Source organism: Sus scrofa, chromosome 13, assembly GCF_054392235.1.
Source record: "Sus scrofa isolate SSC_HxYL_T2T_F1_AM1 chromosome 13, Sscrofa_HxYL_maternal_Yorkshire_Landrace_v2.0, whole genome shotgun sequence".
NCBI classification, from domain to species: Eukaryota; Metazoa; Chordata; class Mammalia; order Artiodactyla; family Suidae; genus Sus; species Sus scrofa.
The window spans coordinates 138,476,112-138,490,088 of NC_139395.1; the positions used below are offsets into that span (position 1 = coordinate 138,476,112).

Here is a 13,977-nt window from a genome sequence, read left to right on the forward strand (position 1 = left end):
CACACTGACACCACCTCTGAGTCTCATCTGTGACCTATGCTGCAGCTTGCGGTTATTCCTGAATTCTTAACCCACTGAGCAAGGCCAGGGAGTGAACCCGCATGCTCATGGACACTATGTTGGGTTCTTAACATGCTGAACCATAATGGGAACTCCAATGATTGATTTTTAGTTATCTTTTTTTTAAGTAAAAATCATTTAATTTTTAAATTTCCTTTGAATAACTACTTTAGCTGAATCACACATATTTTGATGGTATAACCTCCTTATTAAGTTTGAGATCTAATTTTCCTTAAAATTTTTTGATGCATGGTTAATTTAGCATGTTAATTTCCAAATACTGATAGTTCTTCCAGATATCTTTTTTTTTTTAAACTTGATGAATCTTACTGTAATTTTAGCCGCACAGCCATCATCACAACCCAATTTTCCATCCCAAACCCCCAGCCCATCCCTCCTACCCCAACCTGTCTCCTTTGGTAACATAAGTTTTTAAAAATCTGGGAGTCAGTTTCTGTTCTGCAAAGTTCATTGTGTCCTTTTTTTAGATTCCACATATAAGTTATAGCATAGCATATGACATTTGTCTCTCACTGTCTGATTAACTTCACTTCACTTAGCATGATAATATCTAGGTCTATCCATGTTGCTACAAATGCTGTTATTTCATTCCTTTATATGGCTGAGTAATATTCCATTGTGTATCACATCTTTATCTACTCCTCTATCAATGGACATTAAGTTTGCTTCCATGCCTTGGCTATTGTATATAGTGCTGCAATGAACATTAGGGTTCATGTATCTTTTCAAATCATGGTTTTCTCTGGATAGATGCCCAGGAGTGGGACCTAGCAAGATCAAATGGTAATTCTATTTTTAGTTTTTTGAGGAATCTCCATACTGTTTTCCATCCTGGTTTCACCCACCATTAGTGTAATAGGGTTCCCTTTTCTCTACACCCTCTCCCAGCATTTATTGTTTGTAGACTTTTTGATGATGGCAGTTCTGGATGGTATAATGTGATACCTCATAGTAGTTTTAATTTGCATTTCTCTAATAATTAGTGATGTTGAACATCTTTTTATGTGTTTTTTTTTTTTTGCCATCTGTGTGTCTTCTTTGGAGAATCATCTGTTTATATCTTCTGCCCATTTTTTGATGGGGTTGTTTTTTTTTTTTGGTATTGAGCTTCAGGAGATATTTATATATTTTGGAGATGAATCCCTTGACGGTCTCTTCATTTGCAAATATTTTCTCCCATTCTGTGGGTTGTCTTTTTTTGGGGGGTTGTCTTTAGGATTTCCTTTGCTATGCAAAAACTTTTAAGTTTAATTAGGTCCCATTTGTTTATTTTGTTATTATTGTCATTACTCTAAGAGGTGGATCTGTTTGTTTTGTTATTATTGTCATTACTCTAAGAGGTGGATCTGAGAAAATATTGCTGTGGTTTATGTCGGAGAGTGTTTGGCCTGTTTTCCTCTAAGAGTTTTATACTATCCTGTCTTATATTTAGGTCTTTAATCCATTTTGAGTTTATTTTTGTATATGGTGCTAAGGATTGTTCTAATTTCATTCTTTTACATGTAGCTGTCAGTTTTCCCTGCACTGCTTATTGAAGGGACTGTCACTTTTCCATTGTATACGTTTTCCTCCTTTGTCATAGATTAATTGACTGTAGGTGCACGGGTTTAATTCTGGGCTTTCTATCCTGTTCCACTGATCTATATTTCTGTCTTTGTGCCAGTACCATATGGTTTTGATGACTGTAGCTTTGTAGTAGAGTCTGAAATTAGGGAGCCTGATTCCTCCAGCTCCATTTTTCTTTCTCAGGATGGCTTTGGCTATTCTGGATCTTTCGTGCTTCCAAACAAACTTTAAAATACTTTGTTCTAGTTCAGTGAAAAATGTCCTTGGTAATTTGATAGGGATTGCATTGAATCTGTAGACTGCCTTGGGTAACATAGTCATTTTAATAATATTGACTCTTCTAATCCAAGAGTACGGTATGTCTTTCCATCTGTTTGTGTCATCTTTGATTTCTTTTATCAGTGTCTTATAGTTTTCAGAGTACAGGTCTTTTGTCTTTTTAGATAGGTTTAATCCTAAGAATTTTATTCTTTTTGATGAGATGGTAAATGGGATTATTTCCCTAATTTCTCTTTCTGGTCTTTTGTTGTTAGTATATAGAAATGCAGTTGATTTCTGTGCATTAATTTTGTATCCTGCAACTTTGCCAAATTCTTTGATGAGCTCTAACATTTTTCTGGTAGCATCTTTAGGATTCTCTAGGTATAGTATCGTGTCATCTGCAAATAGTGATAGTTTTACTTTTTTGCTTTACAATTAAGATTCCTTTTATTTCTTTTTCCTCTCTGATTGCATGGCTAGGACTTCCAAAACTATGTTAAATAGTAATGGTGAGAGCAGATATCTTTGTCTTGTTCCTGATTTTATTTATTTATTTTTAAATTTTTTTATTTTCTTCTTTTTGTCTTTTCTAGGGCTGCACCTGTGGCATATGGAGGTTCCCAGGCTAGGGTTCCAGTCAAAGCTACAGCTGCTGGCCTACCCCACAGCCACAGCAATGCCAGATCCAAGCCACGTCTGCAACCTACACCACAGCTCACAGCAATGCCGGATCCTTAACCCACTGAACAAGGCCAGGGATCGAACCCACAACCTCATGGTTCCTAGTCGGATTCGTTAACCACTGCGCCACGATGGGAACTCTCCATTTGCACTTAAGGTAATTGTTGATATGTATGTTCTTGTTGCCATTTTATTAATTGCTTTGGATTTGTTCTTATTGGTCTTTTTTTCTGCCCTTCTCTTGTTCTTTTCTCTTGTGGTTTGATAACTGTCTTTAGTGTTGTGTTTAAATTGCTTTTCCTTATTTGTGTGTGTATCTACTATAGATTTTCTGTTTGCAGTTACCATGAAGTTTTGATATAGGAGTGTCTCTCTCTCTCTCTACATATATATATACACATACAAGATTGTTTTAAGTTGTTGGTCTCTTAATTGCAAGTGCATTTCCATTGTCCTGCATTTGTACCCTTCTCTTCTCACAATTTCTGATTTTGGTAGCATATTTGTGTGGATGATTTCCTACCTTTACTATATGTATGCCTTTACTGGTGAGCCTTGTCATTTGTAATATTTTTGTTTCTAGTTGTGGCCTTTCCTTTTCTGCCTAGAGAAGTTCCTTCAGTAGTTGTTGTAAAGCTGGTTTAGTGGTGCTGAATTCTCTTAACTTTTACTTGTCTGTAAAGCTTTTGATTTCTCTTTCAAATCTGAATGAGAGCCTTGCTGGGTAGAGTAATCTTAGTTGAAGGTTTTTTCCTTTCATCATTTTAAGTATATCTTGCCACTTCCTTCTGTCCTGAAGAGTTTCTGCTGATAACTTTATTGGGCCTTCCCTTGTATGTTATTTGCTTCTTTTCCCTAGCTGCTTTCAGTATTTTCTCTTCATCTTTAATTTTGGACAGTCTGATTAGCATGTGTCTTGGGGTGTTCCTCCATGGGTTTATTGTATATGGTACTAGTTGTGCTTCCTGTATTTGAGTGAGTGATTCCTTTCCCATGTTAGGAAAGTTTTTGGCTATTATCTCTTTAAATATCTTCTCTGGCCCTTTCTCTCTCTCTTGTCCTTCTGACACCCCTGTAATACAGATGTTGGTGCGTTTAACATTGTCCCAGAGTTCTCTTAGACTGTCTTCATTTCTTTTCAATCTTTTGTCTCTTTTCTGTTCTGCATCAGTGATTTCCACTATCTGTCCTCCACCTCAGTTACTCTTTCTTCTGCCTCCTGTATTCTGCTATGGCCTCTAGTAAATTTTTTATCTCAGTTATTGTATTTTGCATCTCTGCTTGCTTAATCCTTAAATCTTCTATTTCTTTTCTCAGTGTTTCTTGTCATTTATCAATCTTTGCCTCCAGTTTATTTCCAAGATTTAGAATCATCTTTACTATCATTAGTCTAAAGTCTTTTTCATGGAGGTTTGTAATCTCCAAATCACTTAGATGTTTTTCTGGGGATTTTTTTGTTCCCTTATCTGAGTCATAATTCTCTGTCTTTTCATTTTGTGTAGATTTTTGGTGTGGTCTCCTTTTTGCAGACAATAGCATTGCAGCCTCTCTTGCTTCTGAAGTTTGCCCCCCTTGTGGCTGAAGTTGGTATGGGGGCTTGCTGCAAGCTTCCCATGAGGGACTGGTGCACACCCAATGGTAGGTGGAGCTGATTATTATCCCTCTAGTGTGTGGGACTTTGTCTCTGGGTGAGATTAGAGGCTTTGATGTGTGCCTGGGGGGTCTTTAAGCAGCCTGTTTGCCAATGGGTGGGGCTGTGTTCCTACTTGGTTTGTTGTTTGGCCTTGGGCTTCTCAGCCCTGATGTGTGGGCCAGATTCTTCCAAAATGGCCACCTCTAGAGGAGTTCATGCTGATGATTATTTCTGAGACCTTTGCCTCCAATGTTCTTCCCCCTCAAAAATCCATGGTCACCCCTGTTTTCCTGGGAGATCCTCTAAGAATCAAAGGCAGGTCTGACCAAGATTCCTATGGAGTCTTTGCTTTGCCTTGGGACCCAGCGCATATGAAAGCCTGTGTGTGCCTTTCAAGAGTGGAGTCTCTGGAGTTCCTCTTGTGGCACAGCAGAAACAAATCCGACTAGTATCCATGAGGATGCAGGTTTGATCCCTAGCCTCGCTCAATGTGTTGGGGATCTGGCATTGCCATAAGCTGTGGTGTAGGTCACAGACACAGTTTAGATCCTGCATAGCTATAGCTGGAGGGCCGGCAGCTGTATCTCTAATTTGACCTCTAGCCTGAGAACTTCCACATGCCATGGATGCAGCCTAATAAGCAAAACAAAGCAAAACAAACAAACAACAAAAAAAAAACAGTGGTGTCTCCATTTCCCTCGGTCCCGTGGAGTTCCTTTGCACAAGCCCCACTGGCCCTCAATGCCAAATTCTCTAGGGGCTCCTCCTCCCAATGCCAGATCCCCAGGCATGGGAGCCTGACATGGGGCTCAGATCTTTCACTCCCGTGGGTGAGCTTCTGCAATACAGTTACTTTCCAGTCTGTGGGCGGCCCACCCAGCAGGTATAGGATTGCTTATATCATGTAACTGACCCTCCTCCCATCTCAGTGTGGCCTCCTCTTTGTCTTCTGGAGTAGGATATCTTTTTTGACAGTTTCTAGTCCATTATGTTGAATATTGTTGATTATAATTTTGTTGTTTTATGAGAGAAGGTGAGCTTAAGTTGTTCTACTGTAGATATCTTTGTTTAATTCTATTTTAGTTAAATTGCATTCAGAGAACATAGAAAATATTATTCCAACTTTTAAAGTGTGTTGTGCCTTATTCTATGCCCTCTTTGTGTTGAATGTTCCATGTGCACATGGATAGAATGTATTCTGCAGTTTGTTCTATGTAGTGTTCTATAAATGTCAAAAGATTGAGTTGGTTGATAGTATTGTTCAAAGCATCTTAGTCGCATTGATTTTGTATCTATTTGTTCTATTAATTATTTAGAGAGGAGTATTGAAATCTCCAAATATAATTATGAATTTGTATATTACCTCTGCCAGTTTTTATGTGTATGTATGTTGAAACTGTTACTAATTACACACATATTATGATTATATGTCTTCTTGATGAAGTGATCATTTTATTATTATAAAGTTTACCTTTTTATCTCTGGTAATCTCTCTGAACTGAAGCCTGTTGTTTGATAGTAACAGCCATTCCAGCCTTCGTAAGAATGTGTTTGCATAAGATTATTATTTTTTGTATACATTTTCATAAGATTAGTCTTTGCATGGTGTGTATTTTTCTATCCTTAAACTTAATCTTCTGGATCATTTATTTAATGGAAATCTCTTAGATAGCGTATACTTGGTTCTTGCTTTTTAAAAAACAATTTAGTTTGACAACCTCTGTCATTCAATTAGGATATTTAATTAATTTACATTTAATGTAAATTTAGAAATGGCTAGTATTTCTTTTTTATTTTTTTAGGGCTGCATCCATGGCATATGAAGGTTTGCATGCTAGAGGTCAAATCCAAGCTGTACCTGCTGGCCTGCACCACAGCCATAGCAATGCCAGATCCAAGCTGTGTCTGTAACTTATACCACAGCTCACGGCAACGCTGGATGCTTAACCCACTGAGCTAGGCCAGGGATCGAACCTGCATCTTCATAGATCCTAAGTCAAATTTGCTTCCACTAAGCCACAACGGGAACTCCTAGAAATGGCTAGGTTTAAGTCCATATATTGCTTTTTTTTTTTCTATACCTTTTTTATGTTCTCTATTCTTATCCTCTTCCTCTCCTGCCTTCTTTTGGATTATTGAGTATTTTCCAGTATTCAGTTGTATTCTCCAATAAATCACTGAGACTTTGTAAAGAATTTTCTAGGCTTTTTCCCCCTATGTGATCAGTTTAGATAGTTTCTATTGCCATTTCTTTAAGTTTGCTGCTCTTTCTTCTCTGTATCTCTGGTGTTAAACCTATTCAGTAAAATTTTTCAGTTCATGTATTTTAATTTTGGATTCTGGGCTTTTTATTTGGTTCTTTTTCACACCTTTCCATTTTTCTATTGAGACTTTCTAACTGTTCCTTTGTTGTGTTAATCTGTTCCTTAAAATAGTTGAACATGTTGTAATAGTTGAATAAATATAATAAAACAGTTTATAAAACTATTTTAAAATTTTTGTTGATAATAACATCACTTCCATCATTTTAGGATGTATTTCTATTAACTAATTTTTCTTTGGGTAACAGATTATACTTTCCTGATTCTTCATATTTATAATAATTTTTTTATTATTTGATGGACATTATGAATGCTACATTGTTGAATGCCTAGGGTTTTTTTTTAACTTCCGTAATAGAGTTAGGGATTTTTTTGTCAGGGAGTTAATTTGCATGGGAATTAACTCTTTTGAAATGTGTTTTTAAGATTTCTTAGGGTCAGTCTAGGGAAACTTTTACCCTAGGGCTAGATTAGTCCTTCTCCTAAGGCGGGATCTTTCTGAAGCCTCTACTGAGACATCATTTTTATAAAGTGTTTTAATTTTAACTGATTTAAACTTGAACATCTCCTAGCCAGGATGAGTTCAGTAATTATTTAGCATATAGCTAACTGATAGCTGTTCTTTCCCTGGTAATTGTTATTTACTAGTTCTCTTGGAGGCTTGTTCTGTGCATGCACAGTTTCCTATTTGGTCAAAAACTCAAGAAGTTCCTGCTAAAGATTTCTGGAGCAGGTTTTGGCATCACTTCTTTACCTTTGGTACTTTCCCCCAAACATTCCAGATAACTAAGAGCTCTGAGCTCTGATTTCTGTCTTACATCAGGGAGATTACTGTGCTCTGTTTAGGCTACCTCTCCTCATACCACAGTCCAGAAATTAACTCCAAGTATAAAGGGAGGCCACATGCAGCTCACCTTATTTTTTTTTTTCCTTCTTCCGAGGATCACAGTCCTGTATTGCCTATCATGCAACATCTAAAAACAGTTATTTTGGAGCTCCCACAGTGGTGCAAGGGGATCAGTGGCAACTCTGGAGCCCTGGGACTCAGGTTTGATCTCTGGTCTGGCACAGTGGTTTAAGGATCTGGCATTGCTGAAGCTGTGGCATAGGTTGCAACTGGGGCTCAGATCTGATCCCTGGCCTGGAAGAGCCAGGGCACCCCAAAAAGAATATAAATAATCAATAAATATATACAATTTTTCATGTATTTTATTCAGTTTTTTAATTGTTTACAGTAGCACTGGCTGAATATCGGTTTCTGTCACGAATCCTTGAAAGTTGATAATAAATATAATAAGTAAAAACATTAATCCTTGCCTCTCAATTGATTTTATATTTTTAACTTTGAGAAGTAATGAAAATATTCTAAGTTATGATTTGTGTATCACAAATTGGTAAATTTTGGAGTTTCCGTCATGGCTCAGTGGTTAACAAATCCAACTAGGAACCATGAGGTTGCGGGTTCGATCCCTGGCCTTGGGGTTGCCGTGAGCTGTGATGTAGGTTGCAGACACGGCTCAGATCTGGCGTTGCTGTGGCTCTGGCGTAGGCTGGCCGCCACACCTCTGATTAGATCCCTAGCCTGGGAACCTCTATATGCTGCAGGAGTGGCCCTAGAAAAGGCAAAAAGACAAAAAAAAAAAAAAAAAAAGGTAAATTTTACTGTATGTAAATTATATCTCAGTAAAACTCATAAAAAGCAAAATGAGACTTTTGAGTCAAAGTTAACATTATTAAATATTTCAGGCACACAAAAATAAGTATAGAAAATAATATAAGAAATACCCTTATGGTTATTACTCAGATTGTAAAATAATAGAAATATAATCAGAAGCTCTCTGTGTATCCTCTCCCTTGCAGAGCTGACCACTATCTTGAATATTATGTTTATTATCCTCATGCTTTTTTTATTATTTTACTGTATATATGTATATATATATAACACAAATCTATATATATATAATTTTACTTTGTATCTTAACAAATAAGTTATTGTTTTACTGCATTTAAACTAGACTAAATATTTCATCCATCTAGCTGTTCTAAAATGATGTAATAATAAATAGGCAAACCCACAAACATGATAACATTTATATAACATCTAGCCTTGTCTCTGTACAGAAATGCACAGAGTTTACTAGACTCTACATTTTGAACCAACTGCTCTTCCCTCAGGAGCGAAAGCCAAGAAAATCACTGTCATTTATTCCTCTGCCCAAGGGAAAAAAATTAGTGAACACTCTCTTTTGGGAAGTGGCATAAAAGGCAATTTGCAAGCCTGGCTTTGTTCCAACAGTTGTAGTAAAGACTCATGTATCGAAGGGTTACAAGGTTTGGGCCGCTCCCATTGCCCTGAGTCAGCGGGCCTGCTGGTGCCTGGTGTCAGCAGTTTCTGGTTAGAGAGTGACTACTGGTCACACTCCTGCTTTCGGCTGGGTGGAAGTGAGTGTCTCAGAAAAATTGATTCCAGTGCTCAGGTCCAACTGGACCATTAAGTGTGAATATTATTAATCCCCTAATAGGGGTCAGAAATATCTATAATTCCTTCCCTGTGTGACTCCTTTTTATGAGGTTTAGCCTACATACCCTACTTATCCTCCAAGGCACAGATGCTCATATGGCATCTCCTTCCTCACACCGTCCAATCCTGCCAGTGCAAAATGATGGCTGCTTCTTTTGGCTTTTATCTGTGCCTCTTTTATTGTTTTCTACATGTTCTCTATATTCATATCAGTACCTTTTTTTTCCTCTGTGAAATTCAGAGAACCTACATATGCCAGTTTCTCTTTATATCCATCCATTTGCCTCTACTGCTAGCCTCACTTTCAGTGCCTAGTGAAATATTTAACACAAGAAACTGTTTATTGAATGACTGACTTGAACAGATAGTAATTTTTTGTTTCATTTTATCACACCGTTAAAACAACCGAAACTCATTGACACTGTATGCAACATAACATTTGTATTCTCTAGTTTAGTCTATTAATTCCATACTTTTGGTTCAAGTAACTCAAGAACAAGCCAATCCCTGCAATCACTCACAAGACCTCAGCTCGTAAACACAGCTGGATTCTCCAGAATGAGTTTTATTTTCTCATAACCTTTGCTTATTCTGAGTAGAGTTTCATTTTCTTTTTCATTGTTCCTTTGAGCTGTAACAAGCCACTCCTCTCTCTTCTTCTTGATTTCCCAACAGGTCAGTTTTGATCATTAGTAGGGTGGTTAAATTTCCTGAAATGCCACACAGCTGAGTCAAAAGTTCTAAATAGAAACAAGAGGGACATCAAACAGAAGAGCCTGTTTTCAAAGTTTCCACGCCACATGAAATTCAGACGTGTTTAACTAACCCCTTTGAAAGTTAAGGAAAAATATAATCAGAAAAAGTGATGAAAAGCATGTCAACATCAGCACACAACCACATAAGCACACAATTGTACACATACACACACATACTTTTTTGCACATTTTTCTTTTACTTTAACCAAGTATAATAAATTTCTGTATCATTCAGTGAAATCAGTTCCTTCAGTTGGAATGTGTGGAATTCCCATTAATAAGTAAATAAATGAGGAATGTAATTACTTTATAATTTATCTTATAAAAGGCATTTTTGTCAAAATTTAAATTGCATGAAACTAAAAAACTTACAAACCAAAAGCAGGAGTGTCTCCCTGTCTTCCCCTCTCATTTCTGTCCTAAGAGACAGCTACCAAACCATTACACATTTTCTTCTAGAAATCATCTCTAAGTATTATGCTAATATTGTTATTTCTTACTTTCTCAGGTTTTTTTTTTTTTGGGGGGGTTGCACCTACGGCATATGGAAGTTCCCAGGCTAGGGGTCAAGTGGAGCTGCAGCTGCCAGCCTACACCACAGCCACAGCAATGCGTGATCTCAGCCACGTCTGTAACCTACCCCACAGCTCACAGCTATGCTGGATCCTTAACCCATTGAGCGAGGCCAGGGATCAAACCTGCATCTTAGTGAATACTAGTCAGGTTTGTTACTGCTGAGCCACAACAGAAGCTCCATGAATGAGTTTTTTATATTATCCTAATTTTTTTCCAGCTTTGCTGAGGTATGATTGACAAATTATATATATATACACACACACATATATATGTATATATGTGTATATATATGTATATATGTGTATATATATATATATATGTTTTTTGATGATAACACTTGAGGTCTACTCTCTTAGGAAATTTCAAGTCTATATTAGGTCTCCAGAACTTATTTGTACCCTTCAACCAACATCTCACCTTTAGCCCCATCCCCCAGCCACTGGTAACCACATTCTATTCTCTGTTGCTACTTAAGAGATTTTACAAATAAGTGATGCCATGCTGTATTTGTCTTTCTGTGTCTAGCTTATTTCACTTAGCATAGTGTCCTCTAGTTTTACCCATGTTGTCAGAAATGGTAGGTTTTCCTTCTTTTTATTGCTGAATAATATTCCATTCTGTGTGTATGTGTGTGTGTGTGTGTATATGTATACATTTATATATGTGTATACATGTATATAGATATACAGAGAGAGACAGTGAGAGAGCGAGAGAGAGAGAAAGAGCGAGCGAGAGAGTGAGAGAGAGAGAGCTCACATTTTCTTTATCCATTCATCAGTAGATAGTCACTTAGAGTGTTTCCATATATTGGCTACTGTGAATAGTGCCGCAGTGAACATGGGTGTGAAGATATTTCTTTTAGATGGTGATTTAATGTCCTTTGGATAAATACCCAGAAGTAGGAAAGTAGGATTGCTGGATCATATGATCAACTCTTTTTAAAATTTTTTTTGAGGTACCTCTATACTATTTCAGTAGGGGCTGCACCAATTTACATTCCCAGCAACAGTGCGTAAGGTTTACCTTTCTACACATCCTCACCAACGCTTGTTATTTCTTGACTTTTTGGTAATAGCCATCCTAACAGATGTGATATGATATCTTTGTGTGACTTTGGTTTGCATTTTCCAGTTGATTAGAGCTGCTGAGTACCCTTTCAGGTACCAGTTGGCCATCTGTATATCTTTGGAGAAATGTCCATTCAAGTCCTTTGCCCATTTTAAAATTAGATTGTTCATTTCTCTGCTATTAATTTATATGAATCCCTTATGTATTCCTTATGTATATGCCTTACAAGTATTTTCTCCCATTGTGTAGAGTGACTTTATATTTTTAAAAAATTTGCTGTACAGAAGCTTTTTGCTCAGATGTAGTACTACTTGTCTTTTGCTTTTGTTACCCATGCTTTTGGTGTCAAATCCAAAATAATCACTGTGAAGACCAATATCAAGGAACTTCTTCCCTGTTTTCTTCTAGGAGTTACATGCCATCAGGTCTTATGCTTACTCCATTTTGAGTTAACTTTTGTGAGTGATATAAGACAGTGTCAAGTTTTTCCAATTTTTCTGCATATGGTTACCCAACTTTTCCAGCAGAATTTGTTGGTGAGGCTATTCTTTCCCCATTGAGTGTTCTTGGCTCCCTTGTCAAGTATTAACTGGTCATATACTCAGGGGGTTATTTCTGTTTATTCTGTCATTAGTCTATGTTTCTATTTTTATGCCAGTATCATGAATTCTAATTACCATAGCTTTGTAGTATATAGTCTCTGACTTACAATGTTTCAACTTTATGATAATGCAAAAGCTATATGCATTCAGTACAAACTGTACTTCACATTTTGAATTTTTATCTTTTCCAGGACTAGCGATATGCCAGTTCAATATATTTTCTTATGGTGCTGAGCAGTGGCAGTGAGCCACAGCTTCCAGTCAGTCATAAGGGTAAGCAGCTGATACTGTTACACCCATTCTGTACCCATACAGCCATTCTGTTTTTCACTTTTAGTATAGTATTCAATAAATTACATGAAATATTCAGTGCTTTATTATGAAATAGACTTTGTGTTTGATGATTTTGCCCAAGATAGGCTAATGTGTTTTTAGCTTAGGCTAAACTGTAATGGTCAGTAATGTATTTATTTATTTAATTTTTAGGGCCATGCCTGCGGCATATAGAAGTTCCCAGGCTAGCGGTCGAATCGAAGCTGTAGCTGCCAGCCTAAGCCACAGCTATACCAACACCAGATCCAAGTTGTGACTGCAATCTACACCACAGCTCAAGGCAACACTGGATCCTTTAAGCCACTGAGTGAGGCCAGGGATTGAACCCGCGTCCTTATGGATACTATTTGGGCTTCTTCACCTGCTAAGCCATGACAGGAACTCTATACCGCTTATTTTTGTATGTTGATTTTACATCCTGTAACTTTACTGTATTTGTTGATGAATTATTTGGGTGAGTCTTTAGGGTGTTTTTTTTAATATAAAATCATATGGGAGTTCCCGTCGTGGTGCAGTGGTTAACGAATCCGACTAGGAACCATGAGGTTGCAGGTTCGATCCCTGGCCTTGCTCAGTGGGTTAAGGATCCGGCATTGCCGTGAGCTGTGGTGTAGGCTGCAGACGTGGCTTGGATCCTGCGTTGCTGTGGCTCTGGCGTAGGCCAGTGGCTACAGTTCCGATTCGACCCCTAGCCTGGGAACCTCCATATGCCGTGGGAGCGGCCCAAAGAAATAGCAAAAAAGACAAAAAAAAAAAAAAGACAAAAAAAGACAAAAAAAATCATATGATCTTCAAATCATGACAGTTTTGGGAGTTCCCATTGTGGTGTAGCGGAAACAAATCCTACTAGGAACCATGAGGCCGCGGGTTCGATCCCTGGCCTTGCTCAGTGGGTTAAGGATCCGGCATTGCCGTGAGCTGTGGTATAGGTCATAGACGCGGCTCGGATCCCACATTGCTGTGGCTGTGGTGTAGGCTGGCAGCTACAGCTCCAATTAGACCCCTAGCCTGGGAACCTCCATATGCTGCAGGTGCAGCCCTTAAAAAAATAAAAAAATAAATAAAATACAAAAACACCCCACAAATAATGACAGTTTTACTTTTTTGTTTCCAATTTGTTTGCTGTTTACTTCTTTTTCTTGCCTAATTGCTCTGGCTGTGACTTTCAGTGTGATGTTGAATGAGAGTGGGGAGATTGTGTCTTGGAGGAAAAGCTTTCAGTTTTTCATTAGTGAGTATAATGTTATCTATGGATTTTTCATATATGGCCTTTATTATGTTGAGTATATTCCTTTTACATTCAATTTGTCAAGAGTTTTTGTGATGAAAGGCTTTTTCTGCATTTATTGGAGTGATAATATGATTATCTTTCATTCTACTAATATGGTGAATCACATTTATTGACTTGCATATGTTGAACCATCCTTACATCAGAGATACATACCACTTGTTCTTGTTGTATAATCCTTTAAATGGGTTATTGAATTTGATTTGCTAATTTTTTTGAGAATTTTCACATCTATAAACATTAGTTATATTGGCCTATTGTTTTCTTTTCATCTACTATCTTTATCTGGCT

The 13,977-nt window shown here is 37.4% G+C and overlaps 1 protein-coding gene across 1 annotated transcript in view; it reads left to right on the forward strand.

Annotated features, from left to right (window-relative positions):
• The window catches only part of LOC146397647 (uncharacterized), an 89,138-nt gene extending 76,688 nt beyond the window's left edge, over positions 1-12,450 (forward strand). Inside the window, exon 3 of the mRNA XM_084990634.1 lies at positions 12,257-12,450. The gene's annotated coding sequence lies outside the window, so the exon portion shown is untranslated. The remainder of the gene's footprint in view (positions 1-12,256) is intronic.
• The last annotated feature ends 1,527 nt before the right edge of the window (positions 12,451-13,977 follow it).